Raw genomic sequence first — 14,932 nt, 5'->3', positions numbered from 1 at the left:
GAGGATTGCTGTCAAAAGGTGTTGTGTTGTTACACGACAATGCCCGTCCGCATACTGCTGCCCACACTCCTGAAACGCTCCAGAAACTGAATTTTTTTTTAGTACTGGATCATCCTCCATATAGTCCCGATCTTGCTACTTCTGATTATCAGTTGTTTGGTCCACTCAAACAGGCATTAAGGGGCCGTCTATTTGCGTCGGACAAAGCAGTGAAAGAAGCGGTCCATTCCTGGCCCGCAGCTCAACCGAGAACCTTCTTTTATGAGGGCATCAGGAAGCGTGTACAACGATGGACCAATTACGTTGAAACGCAAGGAGACTACGTCGAAAAATTGTGTTCTTGTGTGTTTTCTATTTGATCACAATAGTATTTTATAAGTACTTTGCGGATAATAATTGATTTACTCCTGATATATCACCAGGATGAATAAAACTAGGGCCGGCCGGGGTGGCCAAGCGGTTAAAGGCGCTACAGTCTGGAACCGCGCGACCGCTACGGTCGCAGGTTCGAATCCTGCCTCGGGCATGGATGTGTGTGATGTCCTTAGGTTAGTTAGGTTTAAGTAGTTCTGATGACCTTAGAAGTTAAGTCCCATAGTGCTCAGAGCCATTTGAACCATTTGAATAAAACCAGGCTCACAGGGCAAATCTTTGAGATAGTAAACAAGAGGAAAAACAAGACAAAGTGTGAAACGTCCCCTTAAAATAATTTATACACGACTGTGCTTAAACTGACACACAATAATTTTAGCGCAACGCAATCTGACTATCAAAAATCCCTACAAAAGAATGGCGCTGACTAACATTAAACTATACCTTTCACAAATAACTTACCTCACAAAAATCTTCATTACTCGAACTACTGCAATACAGCGAGCGCCACTATTGCCAGCTAAATAAAAGATTCAAACTACGGAAGGCACTAACTACTGATAGGGATAGTTAGCAAATGAAAGATTTTAATAGAGAACAAACACTGTATTTACCTTAATAATCATAATATATATAGCAGTTCAATTTCAAAACTCCGCCATTTCTCTCCCCACATCCACCACTGCTGGCGGCTCACCTCCAACTGCGCAACGCTACGTGCTGTTCACATCCAGCTGCCGCTGCCCAACACTACAATGGCAGACAACAATGCAAAACTAGCCACAGACTGCACACAGCACAGCCAGTGATTTTCGTACAGAGCGCTACGAAACGTTGCCAATAAGAAAACATAAACAGCCTACTTACATAGCCCCCATGCTCCCCACAAAAAATTTTACAAATTGTTTTGGGCAGTGGCCAATAATGATTTGATAAAATTTTTCATAATTACAATAACAAAGATATCAAATGCACACACTTATTAATACAATGTTGGTCAAAAGCTAAAATTTTCTCACAGTCCATAAAGACAGTCCTGATCATTCATCATAATAGTAATTACAGTTTTTTTTCACAAAGTCTCATTAGTAAAGGAAATTGCACACAGAAGTAGTGGATTTCCATGCAGTCTTGAAGAAGTAGTGTTGTCCTTCCAACGGAAAGACAGTGCTGACTCTTGACATGCAGACAGGTAATGGGCCACAACAGAGCAAACCCACAGCAGAGTCAGTCGAAGTTTTGAAGAATATTGGTAGGTAGGTCATCACAGAGTAGACCTGGTAGAGATTACGTTATTGGTGGGCCACCAGAGATGCAGACCCACTGCAGTCCTTGTAGAGATTGTGGTATTGGTGAGTCAGCAAAGGTGCAGACCCACTGTAGTCCTTGTAGAGACAGCCAGCAGCCATCTGTTGCGACTGTGCAGGTGCACAATCACCATCGAAGAGTCTTGCGGAGAATATAGCAAGTCGATAACCACCACTTGTGCACTCACAAAGTTTTTGGGATTGTCCTTAGAACCAGCAATGCTGTTATCCAGTCCCTTGCTGAATTGTTGACACACTTGCAAACACTATCAGTCCCTACTTCTCACATATTGTGCATTACTATGACCAACAGAAATGTGTGCAGTGAAATGAATGCTTACAAGTTACATATTTGATTAACTGGTGTCAATTACAATATTATAACATGAGAATACAATTACAAAGGTACAAAATACATCATTAAAAACATAACAATACAGATAAGACAACAATGCAAAACTAGCCACAGACTGCACACAGCACAGCCAGTGATTTTCGTACAGAGCGCTACGTAACGTTGCCAATAAGAAAACATAAACAGCCTACTTACAAGTGGATCACTGAAACAGAAGAAGACATTAAAGAACTGGGAATCACGCAAGACAACATGAACAATAGAGAATAGTTTAGAAACATCATAAAGAAAGTCACACTTAAACAAGAACACACGGAGAACAGAACGGGAAGTAGATGGTCGGAAGAACGCAAGAGTGAACGTATGAAGAGAATTTGGGAAGAACGAAGAAAGAAGAATAAATCATGACTACTCAAGTTCAATCGCTCTCTTAAAAGTGAATAATCGTTGTGTGTGTGTACACATATTTCATTTTTAACAATATTACTATCATATTTTAGTTGATGGCACTGTTGACGTGGTATCATTACACGTGAGTATTTTTCCAGTAAGAGACTCGTGGCGGCCGGTGCTTTGTTACAGAGTAATAATGTAATTGCCATTTACTTGGTTTGTAGCTGCCAGTTACCTTTATTCCTGCGGAAATACCTTGAAAACAATTAAAAAAGCCTGTAGTAGTGTGTCATAAAAACGTACAACACAAAAACGCAGAGTACTGCAACAATGCAAAGACGGAAAAGTGGTTGCCTTCACTGTGGGAAGAGCTCGGCTTAGCGTGTAGTTTGTGGCGCCCTTCCACCGCATATCTGAAAAACTTACTAAGGGGCCGCGTGTTCTCGTCATCGCTGACTCGGTCCAAGTTTGTGTCATGTGTAGGGTTGGCGGGAAGGGAAAGTAACAGAAGTGGGAGCTCCAGATGGGATGGCAGAGCGTTTAGAAAATAAAATAGCGTCTTTGGCGCCGGATAGGAAGCTCATGAGGCATTCGTGTTAGCGTGGGTGCCATGCAGAGGGAAGAGCACCGGCTGCTAATCCGAGCGTCGTGGGATCGAGACTGCGTGCAAATCATTTTTCAGTTTTGACGTTGCCTACACAGCAAATAAACCGAAATAATTGTCGGTATATTGTATTCACTAATACAGGGTGATTCAAAAAGAATACCACAACTTTAGGAATTTAAAACTCTGCAACGACAAAGGGCAGAGCTAAGCACTATCTGTCGGCGAATTAAGGCAGCTATAAAGTTTCATTTAGTTGTACATTTGTTCGCTTGAGGCGCTGTTGACTAGGCGTCAGCGTCAGTTGATGCTAAGATGGCGACCGCTCAACAGAAAGCTTTTTGTGTTATTGAGTACGGCAGAAGTGAATCGACGACAGTTGTTCAGCGTGCATTTCGAACGAAGTATGGTGTTAAACCTCCTGATAGGTGGTGTATTAAACGTTGGTATAAACAGTTTACAGAGAATGGGTGTTTGTGCAAAGGGAAAAGTTCTGGACGGCCGAGAAAGAGTGATGAAAATGTAGCACGCATCCAGCAAGCATTTGTTCGCAGCCCAGGAAAATCGACTCGCAGAGCTAGCAGAGAGCTGCAAATTCCACAATCAACTGTATGGAGAGTCCTACGAAAAAGATTAGTTGTGAAACCTGAACGTCAACTACCCGAGGCGATGGATCGGCCGCCAGGCAGCCCGTGACAGAGCACTTCATCATTCGCCTCCAAGAAGCCCTCATCTTACCCCCTGCGATTTTTTCTTATGGGGGTATGTTAAGGATATGGTGTTTCGGCCACCTCTCCCAGCCACCATTGATGATTTGAAACGAGAAATAACAGCAGCTATCCAAACTGTTACGCCTGATATGCTACAGTGTGGAACGAGTTGGAGTATCGGGTTGATATTGCTCGAGTGTCTGGAGGGGGCCATATTGAACATCTCTGAACTTGTTTTTGAGTGAAAAAAAAACATTTTTAAATACTCTTTGTAATGATGTATAACAGAAGGTTATATTATGTTTCTTTCATTAAATACACATTTTAAAAGTTGTGGTATTCTTTTTGAATCGCCCTGTATTTTGATAAAAGGCATAGGAAAATTTGGGAGTGCAGATAGATTTCCAGGAAGGGATTGTAAGGCGTACACGTTATCTTCGTATGTAAAATTAGATACTTTTACTGTTTTGAAATTGATGATTGACACGTTCTGTGTAGTGTTCATCGTAAAAAATTTTCTCTGCGTCCTGCACACGTTATACTCGTAAAAGCCGTATTTTCACAATTACACGGTTTTATTAAAGTTCCTACAGAAAAACAGACGTAGTTTACGTTCATAAAAGATTCTCCCCAGCAAACGAAGCGCAAGCAAGTGCTGTACTCTTAAATTACAACCCCTTTTTGGAAAGTTCTTTGCAGAGCCTCTGAGGGCGCTGTAAGTACTATCCCTCCCCGGAAATTTACTTGCAATCCCAAATTTTCCTTTGCATTTCCTATTCACAGCTTTTATGAAAATATTAATAGAACATTACTTCGACTTATAAGCTGTGTAAAGGCTGAAAACAAAAAAAAGAAAGTTTCCTCACAGAGGCTCGACCTGTACTCTTGTAGCCGTTCCACCACTCTTTCCGTTGCACCAGCTGCCGCCATGAAACCGCGTAAATGCTTCGTGCCTCGCCCGATCTGTACCAAAAATGCTATTTTATTTTCAGAATGCTTCGGCACGTGGCGCGCCTACTTCGGTGACTTCCATTTCTTGTCGGGCCCTCCGTACACCGCAAACCTGGACGAAATCGGCGGTGGTGAGGGGTGGGCGCGGTCTGCGTTTCAGCCCCACTGCTGACGTACTGCCAACACCGCCGTGACAACCGCGCAGTACTAAGGGCGGAGAGTGGAGGAGGCGTTACTTTAGTCAGTAACAGGTAGCGCCACTGAACGGAACAAGTTTACTTCCAGCCGAGGCGCAGAGCGCATACCGTGGACGTTTGCAGTGGTGTCTAGGTATTTGCAACGAAAGACAACTTCAAAGGTACAGGGGGTAAGGAATCATAGGAAGTGCCACAGGAGACAAGGAAAGCCTTGTGTCAGAATACCCAAACAATATCCCTGGACAGACTCTGCAATTTTGTCGGTACAGTCGGTACAGTGCACTCTCGCACTGGTCGCAAGGTGGAGGTCTCGGGTTCAGGCCCACACTATTAACGCGGAGCTTCCGGCTGGGTGGCTGTGCAGTCTCCCTGACTCCTACTGCACAATACCGGTAGATCTAACGGTTCACTTAAACCAACACAGAAACAAAGGTAAACTGAGTAAGAAATCAAACAGGACACTGTCGCTCTATAATCATAGATCCGTTACACCAAAGTATGCAGACGGTTTACCTGAACAACTTCCAAAAATATTGTCGGTGTTGAGGTTGGCCCCCTGCATGCTCACCACACAAAAAACTGGTGACCCCCGAGGGACATTAGCCCAGTACCATGTACGTCTGACAACGGCTTCAGTTCGGCGACAGATAGCGTCCGCAAGGTTCTTCAGGTATGTCATATCTACCTGAAGCCACTCATTGGAGATTAGATGCGACAGAGCTAACAAGCTGTGGAAATGTTGGTTGCCATCTTTCACACATTACTCTAAACACTACCAGACATTTTCTGCGGTATATATGGGATTGGTTCCCAAATATGCGAGTGCCTTGAAGACTTCTTAAGTAATAGAACCCAGTACGTTGTCCTCGATGGTGAGTGTTCATCGGAGGTGAGGGTATCATCTGGAGTGCCCCAGGGAAGTGTGGTAGGTCGGCTGTTGTTTTCTATCTACATAAATGATCTTTTGGATAGGGTGGATAGCAATGTGCGGCTGTTTGCTGATGATACTGTGGTGTACGGGAAGGTGTCGTCGTTGAGTGACTGTAGGAGGACACAAGATGATGACAGGATTTGTGATTGGCGTAAAGAATGGCAGCTAACTCTAAATATAGATAAATGTAAATTAATGCAGATGAATAGGAAAAAGAATCCCGTAATGTTTGAATACTCCATTAGTAGCGTAGCGCTTGACACAGTCACGTCGACTAAATATTTGGGCGTAACATTGCAGAGTGATATGAAGTGCGACAAGCATGTAATGGCAGTTCTGAGGAAGGCGAATAGTCGTTCATTGGTAGAAATTTGGGAAGATGTGGTTCATCTGTAAAGGAGACCGCTTATAAAACACTAACACGACCTATTCTTGAGTACTGCTCGAGCGTTTGGGATCCCTGTCAGGTCGGATTGAGGGAGGACATAGAAGCAATTCAGAGGCGGGCTGCTAGATTTGTTACTGGTAGGTTAGATCATCACGCGAGTGTTACGGAAATGCTTCAGGAACTCGGGTGGGAGTCTCTAGACGAAAGGAGGCGTTCTTTTCGTGAGTCGCTACTGAAGAAATTTAGAGAACCAGCATTTTAGGCTGACTGCAGTACAATTTTACTGCCGCCAACTTACATTTCGCGGAAAGACCACAAAGATAAGAGAGATTAGGGCTCGTACAGAGGCATATAGGCAGCCATTTTTCCATCGTTCTGCTTGGGAGTGGAACAGGGAGAGAACATGCTAGTTGTGGTACGCGGTACCCTCCGCCACGGACCGTATGGTGGACTGCGGAGTATGTATGTAGATGTAGATGTAGATGTATTAAGATCAGGTGATATAGTAGATCAATATAGTTGCAGAAGAAGGCCCAAATATTTCTCAAACCAGGAATGTCTGACTACAAGTCCTGCGAACACCGTCATTGCCATTTCGGAAGACCAGTGTGTCAAAGCCGCACTCATCGTGAAAACTGAATGGCGCTGCGGGAATGGAAATGGATTAATAATTGCTCGAATAATTGGAAAAATTGATTGGAAAGAATAGTTGTGAACATTTTGAAAGTACTTTACGAATCTGAGCAGAATCTTTGGTGAACTTTAAAGGATAGCAATGTCAACAGACCTTGAATATCACTACATTCAAGGTCAAGAAACATAAATTTTAAATTAACAACAGCCTCAGTTGCAATGTTTACCTAGGTTTCACTTGGGATAACCCAACCTTCGCAGAATGAAAGAAACTACGATTTGTCCAAAATTATGGACAAATTGGTTTATCCCAGCTGAAACCTAGGTAAATCTAGGTAAAGATTGCAACTGCTGCTTGCAGTAGTGTGCGTTACCAAATAATCACCCCAACCATTGAAACTGTCGATTTCTCTATAAGTTTTTAAGCACACGAAACACAATATTTGTAGTACAATCAGAACCAAGTTCAATAGGTGCCTTTCAAGTCTGAGTCTTTGCCTTCACATTAACAGCACAGTGGTGGTAAGCTCTTATGGGACCAAACTGCTGAGGTCATCGGTCCCTAGGCTTACACACTACTTAAGCTAACTTAAACTACCTTATGCTAAGAACAACACACACACACACACACTTGCCCCCGAGGGATTACTCGAACCTCCGACGGGGGGAGCCGCGCGAACCGTGACAAGGCGCCCCACACCGCGTGGCTACGCCGAGCGGCTTCACATCAACTCCACTGTGTTTAGTCTGGGGTGTGACATTGTCGATGCCGGCACGATCGTCCAGATACGGCGTTAGTTATTCTTGTCTGCACCGAACCTCTCGATGCAGGATCTCGGCGGCGAGTGAAATGATGAACAGATAGCTGTTGAATTTATAACAGTGCAAATCAACATTCCTTTTCTGATAACTTTTTATAATACCTTTAATGAGCGGTTAAAGTACACATTTTTAAACAATGCTGTTACCATGGATCCAAGCATACGTCTGTACGCTACCACTTCCCGAAACAAAAGGGTGAACATACATGAATTAATAAATTGAAGGGCGTATTTCTTATTTTGTTTCATACAGATATTTAACGATGTATCAAAACATTATCCTTGCCACAAAACAACTCGTTAATTTACTTTTGGCGGTGTCTTTAGTTTACAGCTCATTCAGTTTACATATGGCTTATATATCAGAAAAGAAAAGGAAGAAAAATAATATGACTCAATACAAAACATAGAAGACAATTCAATACATACTCAACGATACTGATGAAATTACTGTCACCTATCATTAAGCGATATTGTTTCATTTTTCTGGCATGTTTTGTACTTATTTTATTGTGAGTACCAGAGATGTTTGCGTTTTTTTCACTGGAGAGGTGCGTTCCTGGCGTGATGTCAGGCTCCTGATTTCTTCGGCAGAGGGCGGTCAGTGAATGCCATTAGCAGAGGCGGGGCAGCTCCGGCGGAAGTGGGGCCGCAGCCCGCTCCGTGCTTTTGTTGGCAGGATGCTGTTCACCGACTGCCGTCTGCAGAGAATAATGCAGCACGACATTTTTGCCTTTTCTGGACGAACATCAAAGGATGAGATGCCACAACCCTGTCCGGTCAGTGTCAGAAAGTCTGATCATTCTTCTCCAAAAATATTTGGTGTAAGCAATCGAATGTGCGATCACCACCATTGTGTTAGGCGCAAGGAAACCGACCAATTGAGGACACACTGTTCCAGGCCAGTACAAACCCCGTGTTTTTTAATGTGTGTTTTGCGCCCCAAGAGTGGGAAGCTTCGGCGGCTGCATGCCCTTTTTTTCTTCTTCCAAATAAGCGGATTCACATCTGTCACATTCGCATTGTCACAGCACTGAGTCGTCCACTCCATGTAAGGTTCTTTAAAAAAAAAAAAAAAAAAAAACTGAGGAGGGAGAACTATTAATCGTGGATATCGATATTCGGGCTGCCATCTGGTGCCGATGGGCACATGCATTGCTCATTTTAGGGAAATGTGAGTGTCGCAAACGGTGGTAGGCCCACTGGAGAGGAATTCCGTCTTACGGAAAGCACATTTGTAGTTTTATTTTCACCCTGACGTGTTTCAACACTTTTTGTGATATCTTCATTTGGTTTATTTGCTTATTTTACTTCTACACAACTGTTGTTACAGGTTGCTCTTTAAAGAAACTTAAGTACAAAATATTTACATTTATAAATAAGCGATTATTGTGAAATACTTTACATCGGTATGCATAGAGCACAAGTTTGAGACGCGTATCAGTTAGTAGGGATCACATTGTGTTCATGTGGGAGCGATCTAGATGGTTGTAAAACAATAAACTGGTAGCCAAGATCGCAGGAATTCTTTTTATTCCATGACTACCGTTTCGGCGAAACTAAAGCCGCCATCATCGGATCTAGGACACATTACGACATCAATATTAATAGTTGCCTATAACACGCAGGCCTTACTTAGCTTGCGCTTGTATGTGATGGAGACACTTAACATACATAATGTCATCTCTCTTGGACGCCTGTGTGCTACTTACGACAATTTTGTAAGGCCTGCGTGTTATATGCAACTTTTAACATCACCATTGTTTGCCCTGATGTCGGAACCTGTATGTGTCCTAAGATCTGACGATGGCGGCTTTAGTTTCGCCGTAACCGGTAATCATGGAATAAAAAGAATTCCTGCGTTCTTGGCTACCAGTTAATTGTTTTACGTATCACTTACTTGAAGCATTCTGTGTTGTTCATTCACGATACGACTAAAGGTTCTAGTTTTACAGTACATATGGAAGTAAAGTGGATGTGTGCATTTATTTAGGTACCTCACATCAAGCTGTGGGATGTTTGTGCCAGTAGCACTAGGTTTACTACGTAATTTACAGCTCGTCATCTGCAAACATCAAACCGTATTTTATTTTTCTCTTTATTGTGCATTTCCAACAGAGACTCACTATGTTTGGTATTATTTAGTATGTTACTTACAGTTTCGGATGTTATGGTGTTTTTACTTTGTTGTGTCGAGGTAACTCACTTATTGCTTCCGCTTTCATCGTTACACGTAGGGTTGCACATTCTGACCGACTATCTGTTCACTTGTTCCAGCACGCAACTTTGGGGTTGACTGTGCGACGATGATTTGTGATTTCGTCTGATCGACGTTGAATTCGTGAGCTGGCCGGATAAGGATTTCGTGTTGCATGTTCTCGATGGAACCTTCCGTACAATTTCGTACCTCCCCGCAGTGTTTGCGTCATTCTGTGCAAATTAAATCGAGCCTTTACAGGAATTTCCTCTCTGTCAGCTCCGTGTGAAGTGCGTCAGTACTCAGAGCAAATAAAAATCTAATGTAAGCACACTTAACTTACATTTGAAGACCCTATAACCGCCCTACAACTTTCCACGGTTACGCGAACCACTAATAACAAATATAACCTGTTGTACAACTAAGACTGTCGTTGTCACTGTGACGCAGTTGTCGTTTACGTACAGTGGCCAAACTCAGCGATCGGTTACTCATTATTTGGTGAAAATAACGTGCGTTGCAGTCCCTCGTCTTCTATAATTATATTAAGATTTCTATATTGAGTAGGGAGAGTTGCGTCAATTTCGCATACAACTGTAACTATGCTGTTTGTTGTTACACGATGATTTGGCTAACGACCTGGCAGTATTCAGACATAACAACCAACAACATTTTTATGGCGACGCAGGTCAAGGGCACACTGCCCTCCCGATCAGAAACTACAAACACGCGATTTTCAGTGCATCCTGGTTCACGCTCACGATAATAAGAGAGTCCAAGTACACTACTGGCCATTAAAATTGCTATACCACGAAGATGACGTGCTACAGACGCGAAATTTAACAGACAGGAAGAAGATGCTGTGATTAGCATTTGGGAGCCTTCACACAAGGTTGGCGCCGGTGGCGACACCTACAACGTGCTGATATGAGGAAAGTTTCCAACCGATTTCTCATACACAAACAGCAGTTGACCGGCGTTGTCTGGTGAAACATTGTTGTGATGCCTCGTGTAAGGAGGAGAAATGCGTACCATCACGTTCCCGACTTTGATAAAGGTCGGATTGTAGCCTATCGCGATTGCGGTTTATCATATCTTGACATTGCTGCTCGCGTTGGTCGAGATCCAATGACTGTTAGCAGAATGTGGAATCGGTGGGTTCAGGAGGGTAATACGGAACGCCGTATTGCATCCCAACGACCTCGTATCAGTAGCAGTCGAGATGACAGGCATCTTATCCGCACGGCTGTAACGGATCGTGCAGCCACGTCTCGATACCTGAGTCAACAGATGGGGACGTTTGCAAGACGACAACCACCTGCACGAACAGTTCGACGACGTTTGCAGCAGCATGGACTATCAGCTCGGAGACCGTGCCTGCGGTTACCCTTGACGCTGCATCACAGACAGGCGCACCTGCGATGGTGTACTCAACGACGAACCTGGGTGCACGAGTGGCAAAACGTTATTTTTTCGGATGAATCTAGGTTCTATTTGCAGCGTCATGATGGTCGCATCCGTGTTTGGCGACATCGCGGTGAACGCACATTGCAAGCGTGTATTCGTCATCGCCATACTGGCGTATCACCCGGCGTGATGGTATGGGCAGCCATTGGTTACATTGGTTACACGTGCCGGTCACTTCTTGTTCGCTTCGACGGCACTTTGAGCAGTGGACGTTACATTTCAGATGTGTTACGACCCGTGGCTCTACCCTTCATTCTATCCCTAGGAAACCCTACATTTCAGCAAGATAACGCTAGACCGCATGTTGCAGGTCTTGTACGGGCCTTTCTGGATACAGAAAATGTTCGACTGCTGACCTGGCCAGCGCATTCTCCAGATCTCTCACAAATTGAAAACGTCTGGCCAATGGTGGCCGAGCAACTGGCTCGTCACAATACGGCAGTCACTACTCTGGATGAACGTTGGTATCGTGTTGAAGCTGCATCGGCAGCTGTACCTGTACACGCCATCCAAGCTCTGTTTGACTCAATGCCCAGGCGTATCGAGGCCGTTATTACGGCCAGAGGTGGTTGTTCTGGGTACTGATTTCTCAGGATCTATGCGCCCAGACTGCGTGAAAATGTAATCACTTGTCAGTTCTAGTATAATATATTTGTCCAATGAATACCCGTTTATCATCTGCATTTCTTCTTGGTGTAGCAATTTTAATGGCCAGTAGTGTAATATGGTACGAGAAACATCACAGAAATACCTCCGACGTGCTCTACACCCTGCACCCTACACCCCAACACACACACACACACACACACACACACACACACACACACACACACACGGCACAGTGGGTCGCCGGTGCACTCCCCACCGCTTTGCAGGTTTGGAGAGGGGGCAACGCTACCCACTCAATGCACGCCCGCACTCAGCTGCCGTACAGTGTCTGTGTTGTTCGGCTCGATGCAGACGTGCAGCTTAGGTGCCGTTGTGAGCAGTGTTCTTTCAAATGGTTCAAATACCCACTGCCTGCAGTTCCCTGCGCATAGTTGGTTCGGAACAGTCGTCATAGACGGCTGTGAGTGGTACAGACGCGTTAGTCGGTACACAGTCAAACCGGACAGCATCGTCCACGCAGTGTGCACGGCAGCCGCTCTGCGTCAGCTTGTCACGTATCCGTGTAGAGGCACCTCACCCGTTCGTCCCATACGACCGACTGGTACGCGCGCACACGTACCACTTCAGAGCCGTACATTACTTCATAGGTGGAACGTCTCCTTTTCCTGACCTAATTCTCATTTGTGCTCAAACATTGTATTACTTGCATTACAGCATCTGTCGCCGGCCAGGTGTGTTATCGGTTAGCATCTGGTGACGTCCTCATATCCCACACCGATAAGCTGATTCGTATGAGTATTCCGCAGGAAATTCTGCTTCTAAAGAGCAACCTTCAAAAAGCTGCTCACTATAAAGTCTGAGGGTGTCAGTGTTTTTATATTTGTATTCATTCCAATACGGCTGCTTCTCTTCTGTCCAAAGGCCTCTTTAAACTTTCCTGTAGATGGTATCTACCGTCCACCTGGTGATACATTCTTCTCACTTCTGACATTTCTCCTGTGCCATTCCTACTTCACAATTTTTTCTGTTCCCTTTCGCCTGCTTCAGTTACTGCATTTTTATATTTTCTCCTTTCATCAGTTACATTCAATACCTCTTGTGTTATCCAAGGATTTCTACTAGGCCTTGTTGTTTTACCTATTTCATCCTCTGGTGCCTTCACTATTTCATTCCTCAAAGCTACCCATTGTTCTTCTACTGTATTTCCTTCCCCTGTTCTAGTCGATCGTTCCCTAATGCTCCATCTGAAACTCTCAACAAACTCTGGTTATTTCAACTTACACAGGTTCCATCTCCTTACTTTTCAATCTTTTTTCAGTTTCTTGAGTTTTAATCTACAGTTCGCAAGAAACAAATTGTTGTCAGAGCACACATCTGCCCGTGGAAATGTTTTACAGTTTAAAACTTCCGTCCTAAATCACTATCTTACCATCACACAATCAGTCTCAAACGTTCCGGTGTTTTCACGTCTCTTGCGCGTATAAAACCTTCTTTCACGATTCTTAAACCAAGTGTTAGCGATGATTAAATCATGCTGCGTGCAAAATTCTACCTCTTCGCCCAGTCCATAGTCACCTACAATTTTTTTCTTTTCTTCGTTTTCCTACTATCCTGTGTCAGTTTTCCTGCTAAATTTTGGTTTCCCTTAAGTAATTTCTTTTACCTCGTCATACACTTCTTCAACGTCCTCCTGATCTGCGCAGCTACATTTTGTGATCAAAAGTATCCGGACACCCCCAGAAACAGACGTTTTTCGTAGCAGGTGCATTGTGCTGCCACCTACTGCCAGGTACTCCATATCAGCGACCTCAGTAGTCATTAGACATCGTGAGAGCAGAATGGAGCGCTCTGCGAAACTCACGGACTTCGAATGTGGTTAAGTATTTGAGTGTCACTTGAGTCATACGTCTGTACTCGAAATTTCCACATTCCTAAACATCTCTAGATCCACTGTTCCCGATGTGATAGTAAAGTGGCAACGTGAAGGGACACGTACAGCACAAAAGCGTACAGGCCGACCTCATCTGTTGACTGATAGAGACCACGGACAGTTGAGGAGGGTCGTAATGTGCAATAGGCAGACATCTTTGCAGAGTATCACGCAGGAATTCTAAACTGCATCAGGATCCGCTGCAAGTACTATGAAACTTACGCGGGAGGTGAGAAAACTTGGATTTCATGGTCGAGCGGCTGGTCATAAGCCACACATCACCCCGGTAAATGCCAAACGATGCCTCGCTTGATGTAAGGAGTGTAAACATTGGACTGTTGAACAGTGGAAAAACAATTTGTGGAGTGACGAATCACGGTACACAATGTGGTGTTCCGATGGCAGGATGTGGGTATGGGGAATCCCAGTGAACGTCATCTGCCAGCCTGTGCAGTACCGACAGTAAAATTCGGAGGCGGTGGTGTTATGGTGTGGTCGTGTTTTTCGTGGAGGGGGCTTGTACCCCTTGTTGTTTTGCGTGACACTATCACAGCACAGGCCTACACTGATGTTCCAAGCACCTTCTTGCTTCCCACTGTTGAAGAGCAATTCGGGGATGGCGACTGCATCTTTCAACACGTTCGAGCACCTGTTCATAATGCACGGCTTGTGGCGGAGTGGTTACACGACAATAACATCCATGTAATGAACTGGCCTGCACAGAGTCCTGACATGAATCCTATGGAACACCTTTGGGATGTTTTGGAACGCCGACTTCGTGCCGCCAGCAGGCCGTTGTGGCCGAACGGTTCTAGGCATTTCAGTGCGGAACCGCGCGACTGCTACGGTCGCAGGTTCGAATCCTGCCTCGGGCATGGATGTGTGTGATGTCCTTAGGTTAGTTAGGTTTAAGTAGTTCTAAGTTCTGGGGGACTGATGACCCCAGAAGTTAAGTCCCATAGTGCTCGGAGCCATTTGAACCATTTTTACTTCGTGCCGGGCCTTAACGACCGACATCGATACCTCTCCTCAGTGCAGCACTCCGTGAAGAGTGGGCTGCCATTCTC

This window comes from Schistocerca cancellata, chromosome 9 (assembly GCF_023864275.1).
Source record: "Schistocerca cancellata isolate TAMUIC-IGC-003103 chromosome 9, iqSchCanc2.1, whole genome shotgun sequence".
Classification (NCBI taxonomy): domain Eukaryota; kingdom Metazoa; phylum Arthropoda; class Insecta; order Orthoptera; family Acrididae; genus Schistocerca; species Schistocerca cancellata.
The sequence above is the reverse complement of the archived record's forward strand: the minus strand, read 5'-3'. Positions refer to the sequence as shown.